Source organism: Falco cherrug, chromosome Z (assembly GCF_023634085.1).
Source record: "Falco cherrug isolate bFalChe1 chromosome Z, bFalChe1.pri, whole genome shotgun sequence".
NCBI classification, from domain to species: domain Eukaryota; kingdom Metazoa; phylum Chordata; class Aves; order Falconiformes; family Falconidae; genus Falco; species Falco cherrug.
The window spans coordinates 61,077,735-61,094,261 of NC_073720.1; the positions used below are offsets into that span (position 1 = coordinate 61,077,735).

General features: G+C 35.4%; 1 protein-coding gene across 2 annotated transcripts in view; it reads left to right on the forward strand.

Annotated features, from left to right (window-relative positions):
* MAN2A1 (mannosidase alpha class 2A member 1) overlaps positions 1 to 16,527 on the forward strand; it is a 127,838-nt gene that overhangs the window by 61,577 nt on the left and 49,734 nt on the right. The gene's annotated exons all lie outside the window — the stretch shown is intronic.

The window sequence follows — 16,527 nt, forward strand, 5'->3', positions numbered from 1 at the left end:
AATTAAAACATAATTAGCAGTGTGAGCAAAATCTTAGTTTTTATAAGGCCTAAAAATCACAATATATAAAAGCTGGATTTTCTTTACAATTCAAGTAGAAGATAAATTAGGACACTGTTTTCTCTTAATTGCAACTTTCCATTGTATTAAGAGAGCTTACTATTTTAATTATATTTAGGTTTAGAGTATTCAGTTGAAACTGACATCCTGCTATGCCCACGAACATTCAGTATCCAACCTGAAATAACTTAAACATTCATAAAAGTCTACTAATCCAAATAAAGTGAATAATAAGACTTATGAATATGAGAGCTGCTATGGGTGTAAATCAAATTATACAATGTTTTTGCTAACAGAACAGATGATTTAAGATTAATTTTAAAAGTAGTGTACTATTTTTGCTGATGTTAGTATTTATTTTTTCTAGTTCTAGCAAGTGGCAAGCTAATAAAACCTACTTGACTAATTCACAAAGGTATCACACTATTCAGCAGACTAACGGCTACTGTTAAAAATTCTAATCAGATTCTTCAAGAAAACAAGCAGTTTGGTCCTTGTGAGCTTCTGGGGGAAGCGGTCTTGAGTCTTCTAAAGTTAAATATGTATAATATATGTGTATATATAGTTTTAATAGAAGCTTGTTTCTAGTGGTCATGTTGACATACATACTGTTCTTTTTTTAAAATAGAACTTCTGTTCTCTTATTGCAGTTCTAGATAGGTGCTAATAAATTATATTAAACTTGTCCAAAATGATCAGGTGCCTAGATATGTAACTAAAAAGGTTTTAACTTTTTAAAAATGTGCTCTCAGATATCTTCAATGGGAGAGACTGTATATATTGTATATAAACAGTTGGATGGAGGCAAGTTATAAAGTAGACTTTTTGCCATTTCAGGATAGCTTTTAATTCTTTTGCTTTCCTTGCCTAGGTTAGTTGCTGAAATTTCCCCCATAGCATTTCCATGCCCTTTCCATCCCCTGTGATACTCCTTTTGTTTGCATCCCGCTTATCTCTCTGCATAGTATGCTAAGTAAGTTTTTTCCCTTTTTGGTGTTTGTGCATTTATGCATATGAAGTAGATACACATGCCAAGCCTTTTTATTTTAAAATTAATATTATCCTAGCAGTCTTTTGCTGCTGTTCTCTAAAGTTGTGTGAAGTTACTAAGACGGTAACATTGGTAGATAATTGCTTATTTTAATTTGCCTGTGTGAAGATATTATACAGTCATTTTGAGATGCAATTCATGTTCCAAAGGCTGTGTAATCAGAGTTATGGGAGATAGAATAAAGATGAAAAAAGTGTGAGGTAGAAGGGGAGGAGAAGAATTACAAAGGAATGTTGATACTGCTGCCTGAAAACCTGTTGTTTTGTAATGACTTCCTGTTTGGAAACATTTTCAAAGTAATGTTGAAGTACACACTACATACTTCCTTTATTGTTAAAACTTTAATTTGAATATGTTCAATTATTTTGTCTTATAAAAACGGATTTAGTCTTTCTAGGCTTCTGACTTTATCCCTGGTTGTAATCTGAATTTCCACTAACATTATTACCGTTGTGAAAAGTGGTATGTAAGCTCAGACAGTAACTTCTGCTTAAGTCTAGTACGTGAATATTATGACTGTGTGTCTGATTTTTCTAGGTTACCAGTAAAGATGTGAAATGTTAATTTCAGCTGAATCTTAAACTTGCCTTGATAAATTTACCATTAAAGATTACTGTGCTTAAACTTCAGTAAGAAGCTTCTAAAACAGAAACTGATTTTTCCTTTCGAATTTTGAGGCATCAGCAGATTGAAAATACTGATTCTCGCCAAAACTTAATTATTTGGTTATCCTCTGTGCATAAGTCCTTTGTTTGTAGCGTGAAATCTCTAGATTTATTTCTGATAATGTGTTTTAATATACCATTATGTGGGATAGAATTAAGTCAATGTAATTGGCAAGGTGTTACTTTTCTTTAATTGGCTGAATATTTACCTTTTTGTAGCTTTCCATTTCAAGATTTTGAAAAATAGCTATATTGTAAATTGATTATTCTTATAAAAGTTTTGTTCATATCACCTATAAATTTAGAGGAAAACTACTGACAGGAAGCTCATAAGATTTTTAATGTGATTAGTTAGTAATTTTCCTATTGTTTTTTCTTATTTTACTGAGTTGATGCTGTCAATTTCAAATCTAACCTGCTTTTCAATGGGAGAGTAGTTGATGGTATGCTTTTGTCTCTCTCATCCACCCTTCCTTTTGATGATTTTGAGTTGTGTTCTCTTCACTGCTTATGAAAGTTTGTAGTCAGTAGTAAAAACTGATCAGACAGACTGTACAGGAGAGCTAGTACAGCTTGATTACATGCAAAAAAAGAGGAAAAAACCTGCTGTTTCAGCAGTCAGTGTTCTACTATGAAGTAGGTCCAGATTGTTGTGTGTTTAAGAAATGCCTTTCAAGCTGCTTCTAAGCAGGTACCACTTTTAATATATTTGGTATTGTTTCCTCTCGACCTGTGCATCTCATCTCTGTAGGGCTCTGTTGCCGTATTTTTATGAATCTGTAATTATATAAAAAAAGTGAGGTGTTAATTTCAATGAAATAGAGTACTTTAAATCTTACTGTGACTCTGCCACCTTAGAACAACTAAGTGGTCTTATGATTAGGCTTTTGAGTACTGAAAATATGGTGTATTTAATTATAGTAAACCCCTTTAATTAATAAAGTAGCATGCTTTTTACAAAATTGTTACTTTCATCTGAAAACAAAGCTTTTGCAAGAAAATATCCAACTAGAAATGGAACTGCTTTTGTCTTGTTCTGAAATTAACAAATAATACAGCTTGTCTTGAAGACAAAGCCCACGAGTATACTGATAAATTGGATGCTGCATCATACTTTCATGACAGCCCTGTCCTTTGATAGTGTCGTTGCTACTTGGGAGTAGTCTGACAGAGGTCATTCTTCCTGAATGTCAAAAGGCTTGCACTCACTGGACTTGGACAGTGGTGTTGGGTGGGTTTGAACATCTTGCCATCCAGTTTAAGCTGTGACCTGTTGATACAGGGTATGTCGACAGTGTGCGTGGCAAGATTTCTTAGCTTTTTTTAATGTGTGGTGTTTCCTGGAGACAGCATTGCAGGGGAATGTGATACATGATGGAATAACTGAATTGGCTGTCCGTACGGGCTTGGATGTTGTAGTATTGTTTGACACAACATGTTGAACCTAGGAGTGAATGAGATCTAACAGTATCCAGTATCAGTCATGCTCTGCTCTCCCCCCCCCCCAACTCCCCCCACCCCCCGTTTGTTTTTTTTTAATTACTTCTGAGCCTTCATGTACCTGACTGGGGAGTTGTTGTGGTTTAACCCCAGCTGGTAATTAAGTGCCACACAGCCACTCACTCCCCCCTCACACAGGGGTGGGAGGAGAATCAGAAAGGAATGCAAAACTCAAGAGTTGGGATAAGAACAATCTAATAATTGAAACAGGATAAAAATGAAAGAACAATAATAACAGTGATGACAATAACAGTTATAATGAAAAGGGAGGAGGGGGAAAGAATGAAATCCAGAGGGAAAGGAAGAAAGAAAACACAGGGTGCACAATGCAACTGCTCACTGCCCAGCCAGTCCCCGAGCAATGACCTGCCTGCCCTGGCCAGCCCCTGTGGTGGTTTAACCCCGGCCAGCAACCAAGCCCCAGGCAGCTGCTCAGTCCCTCCCCCTCACCCAGAGGGCTGGGGAGGAGAATCAGATAGAAGTGTAAAACTCGAGGGCTGAGATAAGAACAATTTAGTAAGTAAAGCAAAAGCCACACATGCAAGCAAAGCAGAATGGGGAATTAATTCACCGCTTCCCACGGGCAGGCAGGTGCTCAGCCATCCCCAGGGAACAGGGCTCCATCACGTGTAACGGTTACTTGGGAAGACAAACGCCATAGTGCCACATGTCCCCCCCTTCCTCCTTCTTCCCCCAGTTTATATACTCACCGTGACGCCCCATGGTGTGGAATATCCCTTTGGGCAGCCCAGGCCAGGTGTCCCGGCTGTGTCCCCTCCCAGCTCCCCGTGCCCCCCCAGCCCTCTCGCTGGCCGGGCCTGAGACACTGAGAAGTCCCTGACTGAGGATAGACACCACCCGGGCGCAGCCAAACCCACCCGTGTGCTGTCAGCATTGCTCGAACAGCACAGCTGCACCCGCTGCCGAGAAGGAAGTTAACCCTGTCTCAGCTGAAACCAGGACACCCCCCAGGAATAAATACTCAGCATGACATCCCATGCTATAGAATATCTTTTGGCTGGTTCAGGTCAGCTGTCCTGGCTGTGTCCACTCCCAGTTCCTTGTGCCCCCCCAGCCTTTTTGCTAGCAAGGCCAGAGAAACTGAAAAGTCCTTGACTTAGTATAAGCATTATCTAGCAGCAACTAAAAACATCATTGTGTTATCAACATTGTTCTCGCATCAGAGCCAAAACACAGCAGGTACTAGTTCCTAAGAAGATAATTAACTCCATCCCAGCTGAAACCAGGACAAGCACTGAGCTCCATTGCACTCTACAAGTGTGGTGTAAGACATCCCATATGAACTGAAGATACTGTGATACTGAAAGATTTTTTACAAATCGTTGATTTAGCATTATTTTTAGTGGTAGACCAGCAGTACTTATAATATGCCCAGAAATTATTTTTGTCAGCTAATCACAGAGCAATGGTATGATACCCTTCTTATCAGGCTAGTTTAATAACTTAGCAGATATGTTTTGCGCTGGTTGAAATATTCAGGTTGCCTAGGAGATAAATTCCGAGTAGTATATGCTATAATCAATGATGTCTTCAAAGAGCTGTCAAAGCACTAAGCAGTTTAGTGACATCCACCTTATAAAAGAAAGTTTCATTTTTCCAGATAGGGGATACAAAATAATCTGGACTATTATTCTTATTTCAATATCTATGAACAAGTTTTGGCATAAGGTTGTAATTAACAAAATTTTGACATAAGTTCTGTTTATTCTGTTAGGTCCAAAATTTGTGGGATGTTTTTTATTGGGTTTTTTTGGTTTAGTTTGGGGTTTTTTTTAGAAAGAAAATTCTGATTTACCTTTAAGATTTTGCAGGTTGGTTACCTTTGCAAGAAATCACTTGGCCGGTGTACCCACTGCTTCCTCAACACAGCACTGTAATGCAAAATTTAATACTATTTTATTTTATTTATACTGAATTTAATATATGATAAAGAATAATGTACAGTGGTCAAAAACTCTTGGCAGAGCAACGTTACTTATTTGGTTGGAAGATGACAGCAATGATAACTTGCCTGAGAAGGACATTTGTTGGTGTGATATGCCAGAACTGAGAGCTGTCCCGATGATGTGAAGCAATTGATTAAAGCTTCACACCAAAGGAAAGTGTGTCTTTCTGAGCTTAGAAGGTAACTGGATTGGGGTAATGTTTTAATATTCTCATTTAGCAACTTGAACTTTGGTGGTGGTTTTTTTGTTGTTTTTTTTGACCTGTGTCACCCATGTTGTATAATTAATCTAAACAGTTGTCCAGTGTAGTTAAAAGGAGAGGATGTTCTGACAGCGTTTGACATTTTAGTAATACACAATTTAATTACCTTTTGTGCTTTCATGAGTTCTGAGGCATATGCATTCCTAGTTATATACTGAAATAGTGTTAAAAAAGACAGTTGAAATGAGTATTTAAAATGTCAGTGAGGGGAAAAATATTTAAAGAAAACAGGAAAGAATACAGAAACACTTAAAATGAAACCAGAAGTATTTGTGGCAGTTCATACATTGTTAATAAGCCATGTTCCCCAGGGAAAAAAACCAACCAACCAACAACAAAAGCCCCAAAACAACAGTTTTAGTTTTTTATTGGATGAAATAGAGCTAGCAATATGCACAACCTTGTTATGTTTCTGTTAAAGTGAAACCTCTGTATTAGTAACTTTTAAGGGAGGTGAGCAGGACTAGAGGTCATTCAGTCAAGCCTTAAGTCTCTCTTCTTCTATTAAGAAACAAGACTTAATTAAGCATTTGTATTCTCAGCACAGTTGTGCAAATATTTAAAAAAATAGAAAAACATTTGAAATTATATGTGAAGAACTGCACTTATAGTTTCCAGTACCCTGGCTGCTTAGGCTGAATACAGCCTAATGATTTTTAAAACAAATTACTTTAAAGTGTTAATCTTAGTGACCAGCTGCCTGGTCAATTTACTAGATTTCAGATGACCTGTAACTGCCATGAACATGTTCAGTTTGTTGTAAACTCCAGGTCATTTTGACTGAATTGAATGGATATTTAAAAAGCATTCTCCCTCTTGATTTTCATTGAAGAACTGTGCAAAGGCAATTAAATGCTTGGCTGACACAGGGCAACTCAGGCATCTGAATCCTGAAACATCAGTTAATGTGAATTTGAAATAAATATTTCAGTAAAGTCATTCTGCCAAAAGTGGTGAATTCAAAATGAACAGAAGCAAAAGCAGGATACATTCTTTATTCTTTATAGGTGGAGGGTGGCTGTGTAACTGTCTTTTATTACCAAAACCATCAAATTTTGCATTGACAATGTCTAATGGGAAATGGAGTGAGGGGCATGGAAGAGTTCACAGCACCTTGATCTCTTAATACTCTTTCTGTAAGGTCACAGCAGTTTTTCAGAGATTTCTGTTTTTACTGTGCGAGTTTTCTACTTCTTGTGTTAATTACACTAATTACATCTTGGAACTGGCTCCCTGCACTGACAGTTGACGTTTTGCTAAAAGTTTATCTGGGAACTCTGAAAACAAAACAACAGATAAGCTAAGGGATGAATGTATTTTCTGATGTAAGAGAGAGCTCTTTAAAACTGAACAGTGGTTGTTTTGAGTTATTGTAAATTTTCATTATTAAGAAGAAAAAAGCAGCTTTGATTTGCAATTACTTGCACTCCAAAACTTTCTGTGGAATTAATCTTTTTTTTATTTCAAAACTCAAGTTTTCACTATCATGCTTCTGAATTCAAGTTGTTCTAAAATCCATTGAATTTGAAACTTTTTTATTGCATAAAAAAATCTTATAAATTAAACTGTTTTCAATTTTTGGTCTGTCCTATTGTTGATAAGCCAGTGACGGTCTGTTCTAAACATTTTTGTTTACTGACTGTCTTTGAAATTGCTGTTACAAAATTAAACTAGTAAATAAATTGATAATGTTTGTAGTGTTTGTAGAATCTTTGCAGATTCTCAAATTGCAAAAATTTAGGATTTTTAGTTAATGAAGAGAATTTCAAATTTTTCTTGGGGTTTGCAGTACCAGTGCAATGAAGTTGTGAAGGTGTTTGATGCTTCAGTTGCTATAAAAGAATGATAACACTAAAATGAAAAATCCCACAATTAGTTGTTACAAGAAATGTATGGGTTCCTCTAAAAACACTGTTTGTAATGGAAGTGTTGTATGATCTTATGAAATGCAGAAAGAATAGAATAACTAAACATACTTTGCGGGGAGGAAAAACAACCTGGTTTGTTTTTCAAAAAACAGAAAGTGATCATTATGAAGAAATACGCTAGTAAAGAAATGAATGCAACTGAAAGATCGGCATTATATGCATGTACTTGTTGAAGCAGTTTTGGAAGTAGAAGATACACATTTTCAGTATACTAGTGTATTTGTGTATTATTTCTTCTTTTTTCCAGGCACTGGCCCCTTTTTTACTGGATTTGCTTTGAGCCAATACTGTAATTAGTCCAAGGCTCTCAAGGCACAGACTGAAGTGATATGGCATACTTAAAGTCTTTCTGCTCTTCTGAACCAGATTTTTTTTCCCTTCTAAATGCAGATTTTTAAAGCCTGCACTACAAGAGGAACAAGGAAAGGATTTTAGTGAAGGTACTTCCTGATCCTGAAAAAGTCAGGGGGCTTCAAGCCCATCTTGGACTTCAGAACACCTCACAACTTTGTGGTAAAAGAAAAATTTAAAATAGCGCCGTTGGACTTAATCCTTTTATCCTTAATTGGAGAGTAGTTATGTGCTCCAGATTAGGATATGCGTTCCACTACAGTCCATCCAAATCATAGGAAGTATGTGTATCTGGCATATGTAGTAGGTACATAACATTTAAAAGTGTTGTCTTAGGTTGATGTTGGTTTTTTGTGTTCTCAAAATTTATAGTTCTTGCTGTGCTGTTGTCTGTGTTTGTTGTGAATTTTTTCTTGAGGGTGTTCCATGGTTTGTTTTGAGAAAGCCACACAAAGGTCCTGTTTCTTGTGAGAGCAGAGGGATGGAATACATGCCTATCATCTGCCTCATTATCTGCCTTTTGCACGAGCAATGAGTATTATAAAGATATATCTGCAGAGTTACAAAATTGATAGGAATGCATGTGTGTGAGTTCTCTCACCTTTATTAGCGAATCTGAAGTTTCACTTTGGGTCTGTCATTAGGAAGGGCATTCCTAGAGGGATTCAGAATTTGGAAATGTCAAGCTAAGATAATGGAACTTTTTTTTAAGGAAAGTATAATTGGTTTTAATTATCTGCACATTAATCAGAACTGTTAGCCGTTGCTGCTTTTAGAAATAATGTGTAATTTTAACATTATAGCTCTATTTCTAAACTGCACATTTAACTTAATTTTCAAATGCTGTTGAAATTGTAGCATAATTCTGTTCTGTGTTGGTTTAAACTCTACTGAATTCTTGTCAATTTACTTATTTATTGATAGCAACTCTTTTTTATTTCCTGATGTCATCAGTTTGATTTTTATAACTAAAAGCTGATCTATGGATAATAAATGCTGTTTCCACCTTTGGTTTTACACCTTACGAAGCAACACACACAAATTTATGTTGTGTGCTTGTAGTTTCGAGTTAAGATCAAATTCCTACTAATTCTTCTGCAGGATTTTTTTCATAATCTGGAAAAAATGTCTTTTGCAAAGACAGGAAGAGGCAAAAATCTTAATATTTGTTCCTATATGATAATATTTGATTCTGTATATTCAAGATTAATATTCTACTCTATAATAAACACTTTAATTGGATTATGAGTTGCTGCTCAGATGTAAATTGATTTTTAGAAGTAAATTGATTTTATTGGTTTTTACATCTGTGGCAGTATTGGTAAATTTACGAGAAGCTTAGCTGCATGTCGTACAGAAGATCATACTAGCATTATTTATCATGTTCAGTTAAGTGAGCTAAAAAGTCTTCATTAGATTTTATCCAGTCAGTGAAAAGCCCCTATTGGAATCTCCTTTTGGGAGAACTTGCTTTTCTCTGACTGTATAGAGGAGAACTATTTGCCTAACTCGAATTTTTATTAAACCACCCATATTCCCACTGCCCCAGATTTCATTTTTCCATGACAGTGTATTTGAGAGTGCAGCTATTTAATCATAAGGTTTTCCTCACAAAGGACTTCTCTATTTTAATTAAGTGTCTAGGCTTGTATAGTTACGAATGCTAATGGTTTCAGCATCAACTGTACCTCAGAGGGGGTGTACATTAAAGCTGTAGTGATTATTGAAACTAAGTGGTGTAATACAATTAGATGTGTTGATGCAGTTTAAAGCACACATTCGGTGTAGTTTCATTTGGTGCTCTGAGCTTAACTGTATAGCTTTTTGTGAAAGTTCATTCTCATAATGTGCAGACTAAATTTTCAAAAACCAAACACTAACTCAAACAGGAATATTGAAGTAGATCTGTTTCCCTTTCTTTGAAAAGCAAAAAAGCAGACTTGGCATCATGTTTCAGTTCCACACTTTCATTTAATTTCTAGTCTGCTGTGAATGCATTTTGCCCATTGCTACCTTCACTCTGCTAATAGACATGCTGGTTGCCTAGCTATTACTTAAATGTTTGCTAAATAAATGTTGGGTAGCACATATTATTCAACTTACATCCTTGGGTATACATCTGAGCAGGATGGAATTTTCTGTGCAAAATGAGGCCAAAACCAAGTAAGAATTTCTTTAGTCCAGATTTTAAAACCACAAATTATTTTCTGTTTGTATTGATCATGCTAATAAAGTAGAATGTGAATAGATTATAAAATTGGAAGTCATATTTTAAACTATCATGGTAAAATGGAGCCAGTATTTTATAGTCAAAGGTTGGAATAAAGCAGGCAAGTGGAAGTATTGCACACCACATGGAAAAATAATCTGGGGACTACAGATTTTAGTGAAGCAGAAAAAGACTGAGCATTACAGAAGATCAGATTGAGAGAGTTACTTGTACGGTGTTAGAGGGAATTTTGCTTTTGGATGATGTAAATGTTCTGTGTAAGATACAGCTGAAATAGTGTGCTATACTTGGAGTGGTGTAGGCCTTATAAAAAATACGGTATCTAGTTTTAGAAAGCATACTTTGAGAGGTGAGACTTTCAGAAGGCTTAACAGGAAAATGAGTACTAAGGTGAAGAAAGTTACCAGAGGTGTTGAAAGAGTATCATCTATTTAGTTTGAAAAGACTGATAACAAGGAACATAAATGTATAAATTCATACAAGTTTGTTACAAAGAGAGTAAGTTGCATTATACTTGCAGTGGAAAAGAGGAAGACAAAATTGGAAGAAACGTTTAATATGAAGTAATACAAAATTTAGTTGTATATTAGCAGAATAGGTGCTTGAGCTGCAGAACAGTATAGACAGATATGGATGTTTTCAAGAACAGTGATTGCAGCCTTTGTCAAAAGCTGTCCTACTGAATTCTTATTCTGATTAAGAGGCCCAACTACAGCAACCTTCTAGCCCACTGTTGTTTTGGTTTTTTTTTTATTAATCTCAATTTGCCTTTTGTTTCTTGAATTTAGTATTGAGGAGCCATAGCAAACCAGCATATTTTGCAGTACTCATCATGGCCTAAGGTTATGGGCTAGTCTGTTTTGTACCTGCTGTCTTTCAGTTGACCAATTGGATGGAATAAAAGTAGACTGGTTTAAAGCATGTAACACCTTCCAGCAACCTGAAATGTCACCTGATGTTTGTAAGAGAACTAGTTGGGTAATGAGAGAACAGCTCTGCTTACAACTGCAGATTACAACACTTACAACTGTCCCTAATGCACGAGCACATCAATTTATGCTCAGTCATACAGGCAAAATGAATTCCCTAATTAGGACAGAAAGTTCTGGTTGTTTTTTTTCCCCTCTGACAAATGTCATTCTGGCACTTGGCAGATGTGCTGCAAAAGGAAGTGTGTTTATGTATTGTTTTTGTGAAAGATCTGCCTGACTACTGGGTATTTTAACTTTTTTACACATTAAATGTTTGCTGAGTAATGAATTTATTTATTTTTTTTAAATCTGGGTAGGTTTCTGATGGGGTGAGAAGTGTTGAGTAGATTAATAACTACTTACATTAGTAGCAGCAGGTAGTTCTCTATAGGAATACAAAGGTCAAGCTTTTTCCTAATACTGGAAAATCTTAGATTTTCCCTCTGCCTCTTCCTTGCCCCCTACCCCTCTTTATGTGTATGTATGAAGTTACATTTATGCAAGAAATATCCTAAATCCCTAACTTAGACTTACTAACTAGTCTGTAAACTAGTTGGTATGGTTTGACATGGAAGTGTATTTTCCCTTCTGGAAACCCATCTTATGGTCATTACTGGTTTTGCTTCCTTTCTGGAAATGAACTACAAAGAAAATTATTACTAGATTCTTGGACAACTACTAATGCATATGTTTTCAAATACATATTAAATAATTCCTCAGGGGCTTATTAACTTTTTGTCTGAAAATGAAGTTACAAATTATTTCCACATTCTTTGTTTCCTTATGTTTTGGTGTGGTTTGCTGTGGTTAAAAGGAAGTTGTAAACCAAATCTCATTGATAATAGTTCAAGACACACAGAGGCCAAGTTCGGTGTTTTAATAGCATGTATTAGAAAAAGTATAATTTGAAAGAAATCAGGATAACTTTTTACACTTCAGAAATAACTAAATAAAGAGGGGGGAGATGAGGATGGTTTTGAAAAAAATACATGCAGAGTTAAATTTTCTTTAAAACGAGCATGAATCAGACTTTAATATCTTCAGAAACTGGATTGGTCACATGACTTTTATACATGAGATTTTGAATGACTTTGTCCAAAACTTTCTCTGTTACCTAACTTTCTTGATAAATGAATTTTGAATAGGGCTGAAAGGTGTCTTGAAATGCTGTGAAACATGTAATTTCTAAAGCTCAATTTAGTAACTGGTAGAAGAGTTGTAGAAAAAAGCATTAATCTGCTGTCAAGGAGAGTGTCACGATCATGAGCCTGCACAGCTGGCTTTTGTTCCTAAAGGATTATTAAGAACATGGCTTGAGATACTAAAACATGTCTAATTTTTGTAGAACCAGAGGAACAGCGTGACCAGATGATCTCAGATAATACCCTGAATAACTTTTTTTTTAAAAAAAAATGGAGTTGATTAAAGGACACTTCAAGTTGTATGTATGAAATTTACATGGCATTTATTTTCAGAACAGTTGTTTTGCAGACTCTTTCCATCTTTACTAATCAGTAGCAGAAATGCATGGAAACATGGCCAAATACAGAAAAAAATGTGTGATGGGACCTGTACTTAAAATGTCACTTTAATCATACTTTTGATTAAGGAGGCCTTAGCTTTTTTATGAAAGACCATAAGAGTGTTGAGCAGAACTAAGTAATGTGATACAACTTTTTTTCTGCCTATCATTGTGAGTAAATATTCAGTAAAGTTTTTCTTGTTAAGAAAAAGGAGTTGTTATTGTCAGGTTCTGTTTCAAGTTATTTACCACAAACCTCTAAAGCAAGGAGAGAGCTTTTTCAATAACACAAGAGTAATTTTTGTGGTCCAGTTCTTTTTACTTTTATTCTGTATTTAAAAACTGAGGAAAATGTGTATCTATTACATGTTTTCTTGGGCTTCAATGCAAGAATTATGGAAGTCTTTTCTTCAGGGGAGGTTGTATACATTTGCGACGTACTGATAAATCTGTTTTAAGGAGATGGTTGTGGTTCTCTTTGTTCCCTTTGCCACCATCCTCAAAGACATGGACAACCCTAGGCTGGTGTAATATCAATTCACGGAATTTTTTAGGATTCTAGCTTTCTTGGTGGTGGTGGTGTGGGTTTTTTTGTTTGTTTGTTTTTAGGTTTCCAACATATGGCAGAAGTCACACAATTCAGATTTATTTGTTTTTTATGGTACTTTTGGCAACTACTGTAGCAAGCAGTGATTTACACAGTTTCAGTACTAATCCCCAGTTCATTTACACCTCATACACATTAGCGTTTACTAATTAAACAGTGTTACTATACTGACTCACATCTTTCAAAGTAATTTTTTTTTGCATGTTTTCAGATCTGGAAATGTTCAGATTTCTCTCCCCCCCCCCCCTCCCCATCATTTGATGTCAGGAGAGTTTTTATTGTTTATCATCCCAGTGAGATGACTTCGTTTAGATAATATCAGTTTTGTTAGAACTCTTAAAATCTTAGTCTGTTGGCTGCCAAGATCTCAGAACACCTCTCCTGTTGAACCATGGTTTTCTAACCCACTAGTCCTTCTGGTGATTTTACATATATGTAGTTACTCCAGTTCATTTTCTTTAGGACTTAAAGCATTTTAATATGTAGTGATGTTTTTTCCCTCCCTTTCACTCCTCTTCCCCACCCCCACACTTTGATGATTCAGGAGAACTTATGTGCTTGTGTTTGTTGTTTTTCATTCTTCAGGGAAGACCATTGCTATAGTGTATTGGCTTCATGGCTTGTGTCTTTTTCGTAGTTTTGGTTGTGCTTGTAACAGTTTTTCTTTTTAACCACTTCCATGTTTCCTCGTTTAGCCTCTAAGGAAAAGAAACTAACCAGCGTCAAAGGTGCTGTTTGTGTAACTTTGCATTGAAATTGTGTATATGTGCTCAGAGAACCAATTCCAGTGAGTTACAATGGGAAATGCTTTAATCTGTCTGTGAAGGTTTGTCAGAGAGATTCTTCTAAAATTCATCAGTCTGAGCTTACAAGTGCCTCAAGGAATTAGTTGTCAAAGGGAACTTGAATAAAGATTCTCCACCAAGCAATAAAAGCTGTAGTCCTTAGCTGTCGTGAGTCCAAGTGTCTTGAAGAGGTGGTCTTCTGAATAATCCTTTGTTAACTGATGATCTGCTGACGTATGCTACTAGTATATGATTTCTGGCTTCTCACATTAGTTGAATTCATGGCTTGTGAAGGAAGCATAGACTGAACTTTGTAAGGAAGTGTTAATTGTATTGTAGATCTTATCAGTAAATGTGTGTATGTATCAACATATATGTATGCCCATATATTGGTGCATATCAGTGAAAAAAAAAGAATAGTGGTCTAAAATACGATTAACTGTTGGGTTTCAAGTACAAAACTTGCAATAGCATTCCTCTAGGAGACCAAGATTAAAGTTGTTAGAGATCTGAATTAGCTTTATTCACATTTTGCCTGTGAATGTAGCTAATGTAGTTTTCTTGGTGATTTAATAAAGAAAGTATTCGAAATGAGAGTGGGGGCTGGCTTTTTTCAGCTCTGACTGAAGATGTTTCACAGCAAGTTAAATCTTTACTACAGGAAAGACTAGTCAAAACATTCTTTGATGCTTGAATGTACATGTTTAATGGAAGGGTTTATTAATGGCATATGGTAGGTTATATAGGGGAAATAGCATGCTTGTATGAAAAACAGATACTCATTCTGGGTTTCAGAGACCCAGAAAAGTATGGGGTAAAAAAAATTCAAGGTATATCTTTAAAAAATGACTGAAAAACAGGTGTCAGGGTTTGCTTTTGTGAAATTGCAAGTATTTGCTTATCAGAGGTACATTCAATTTAGGATTAAGAGCTCAAATCTGCACCTGTTTCTCGTTTTTTGAGAGGCTGAGAATAGTTTACTCCTGCTCCCAGTGCACAGATAGAATACGCGTAAATATGAGTAAATTGGCGGTTGCTTTATCTGTAGAAAGTTATATGATTTCCTTTTGTTTCAATACACTTTATATTAAAATAGGTTCAGGTTTCTTTGAAATAGCTTCAGATTTCTTTAATTTCTTGCATAAATGAAAGAAATTATGGATGACACTTGGCCATAACGGTGTTTATTAAGTAAAATATTTTGAATAAAAGTCTTAATTTGAATTTTACCAGTAGGCATTAAAACTCCTCCCCCTTTATTTGGACAAAAGATGTGAGCTTTTGTAGTTTGCTTAATGCTGTTGCCAAAAACTGGTAATATGAATAATGAAAGCAGAATAATATCTTGCTGCTTCTGAAAGACAGTAATAGTCATGTTTTTGCCTTAAAATCTGAAATAGAAAAACCTTTTAATATTAGCAAGTTGCTTCTCTGTGTAATGAAACCACAATACATTACGCAGTTGTACTCTGCATTTGTGGTTGACATTCTTTGCAGTGATAAAGGTTAAGTGAAATATGGCTCTTTTGTTTCATATAGAATTTAAAATAGTTATGGTGGGTTGTTATTTAAGGATGGGAGTTGAATGGTACTTCAGAAGTACTGTGATTTAATTAATTAGTCAGTGCTTTTGTATATGCACCAGAATTAGATCTTAGTATAAATGCTTAAGTCCTGTTGAAATAAAATTTGAAAACAAAATACTGCCATCTAGGCAAAATTCCTGCATTTTGACTGCTGAAAATCTGCCCTGTTGTTACTAGCTTCATCTGCCTTATTACTTAACAATACACATAATGCACTTACAATACATAGAATCAAGAAGGTATAAAACATACGTACCTTGGTACAACAAGGGCTTTATTGTATCTATATATATATATATTAAAAAAAAAAGTGTGGTGAAATGTCATGATAATGTGGCAGTTCCTAGGGTCTTTTGTCAAGGGTAAATTTTTCATGTGACTAATTAAAGTTGTGTAACACATTTATAACAATGGGAAGGTGAATAAAGTTTCTCGAAGCATTGTTACATATTTATGTTCTTTGTTTGGCAGATAAATTCAATGAGTATGTGTAGCATTAGTAGAAATTGTATACATAAGCTAGCATTTTACTTGAAGGCATAAGAATTGAGGAATTATACAGTACAGAAAGAATAAGTAAAAGATTTTTGTAATGTTCTGTTGAGGGATGGGAATGATAATCTGTTCTGATCTTTGGTGTAGGATCATCTCATAGGTGTGTATTGTTTCTGACATAGTTCTTACACTCTTCTTTCACAGTATATGACTTCTTAAAGTATTTAACTTTTTTTTTGTCTTCCTACTATCTAAGGGGTCTAGACTGAGAACGTTGGTTTAGTTTGGTTTTGATTCCACAGCTGTTATAAAAAATTACATTAACATTTAAATTAAAATCTTATCCAAAAAAGAAGACATCTTCACTTAAGCAGGTGTGTAAAATGACCTACCCATGTCTAGAGGAAGCTTTCACAAAGCCTTGCGTAAGTTCTTAAAGACTCCGAAAGCTGACCAAGAATATGGTTAACTATTGTGTTGCCTAGTGATCTGTAAGTCCTCAACATGAAACAGGGCTTTAAAAAAGGGCATCCCAGAGTGCTTTTGG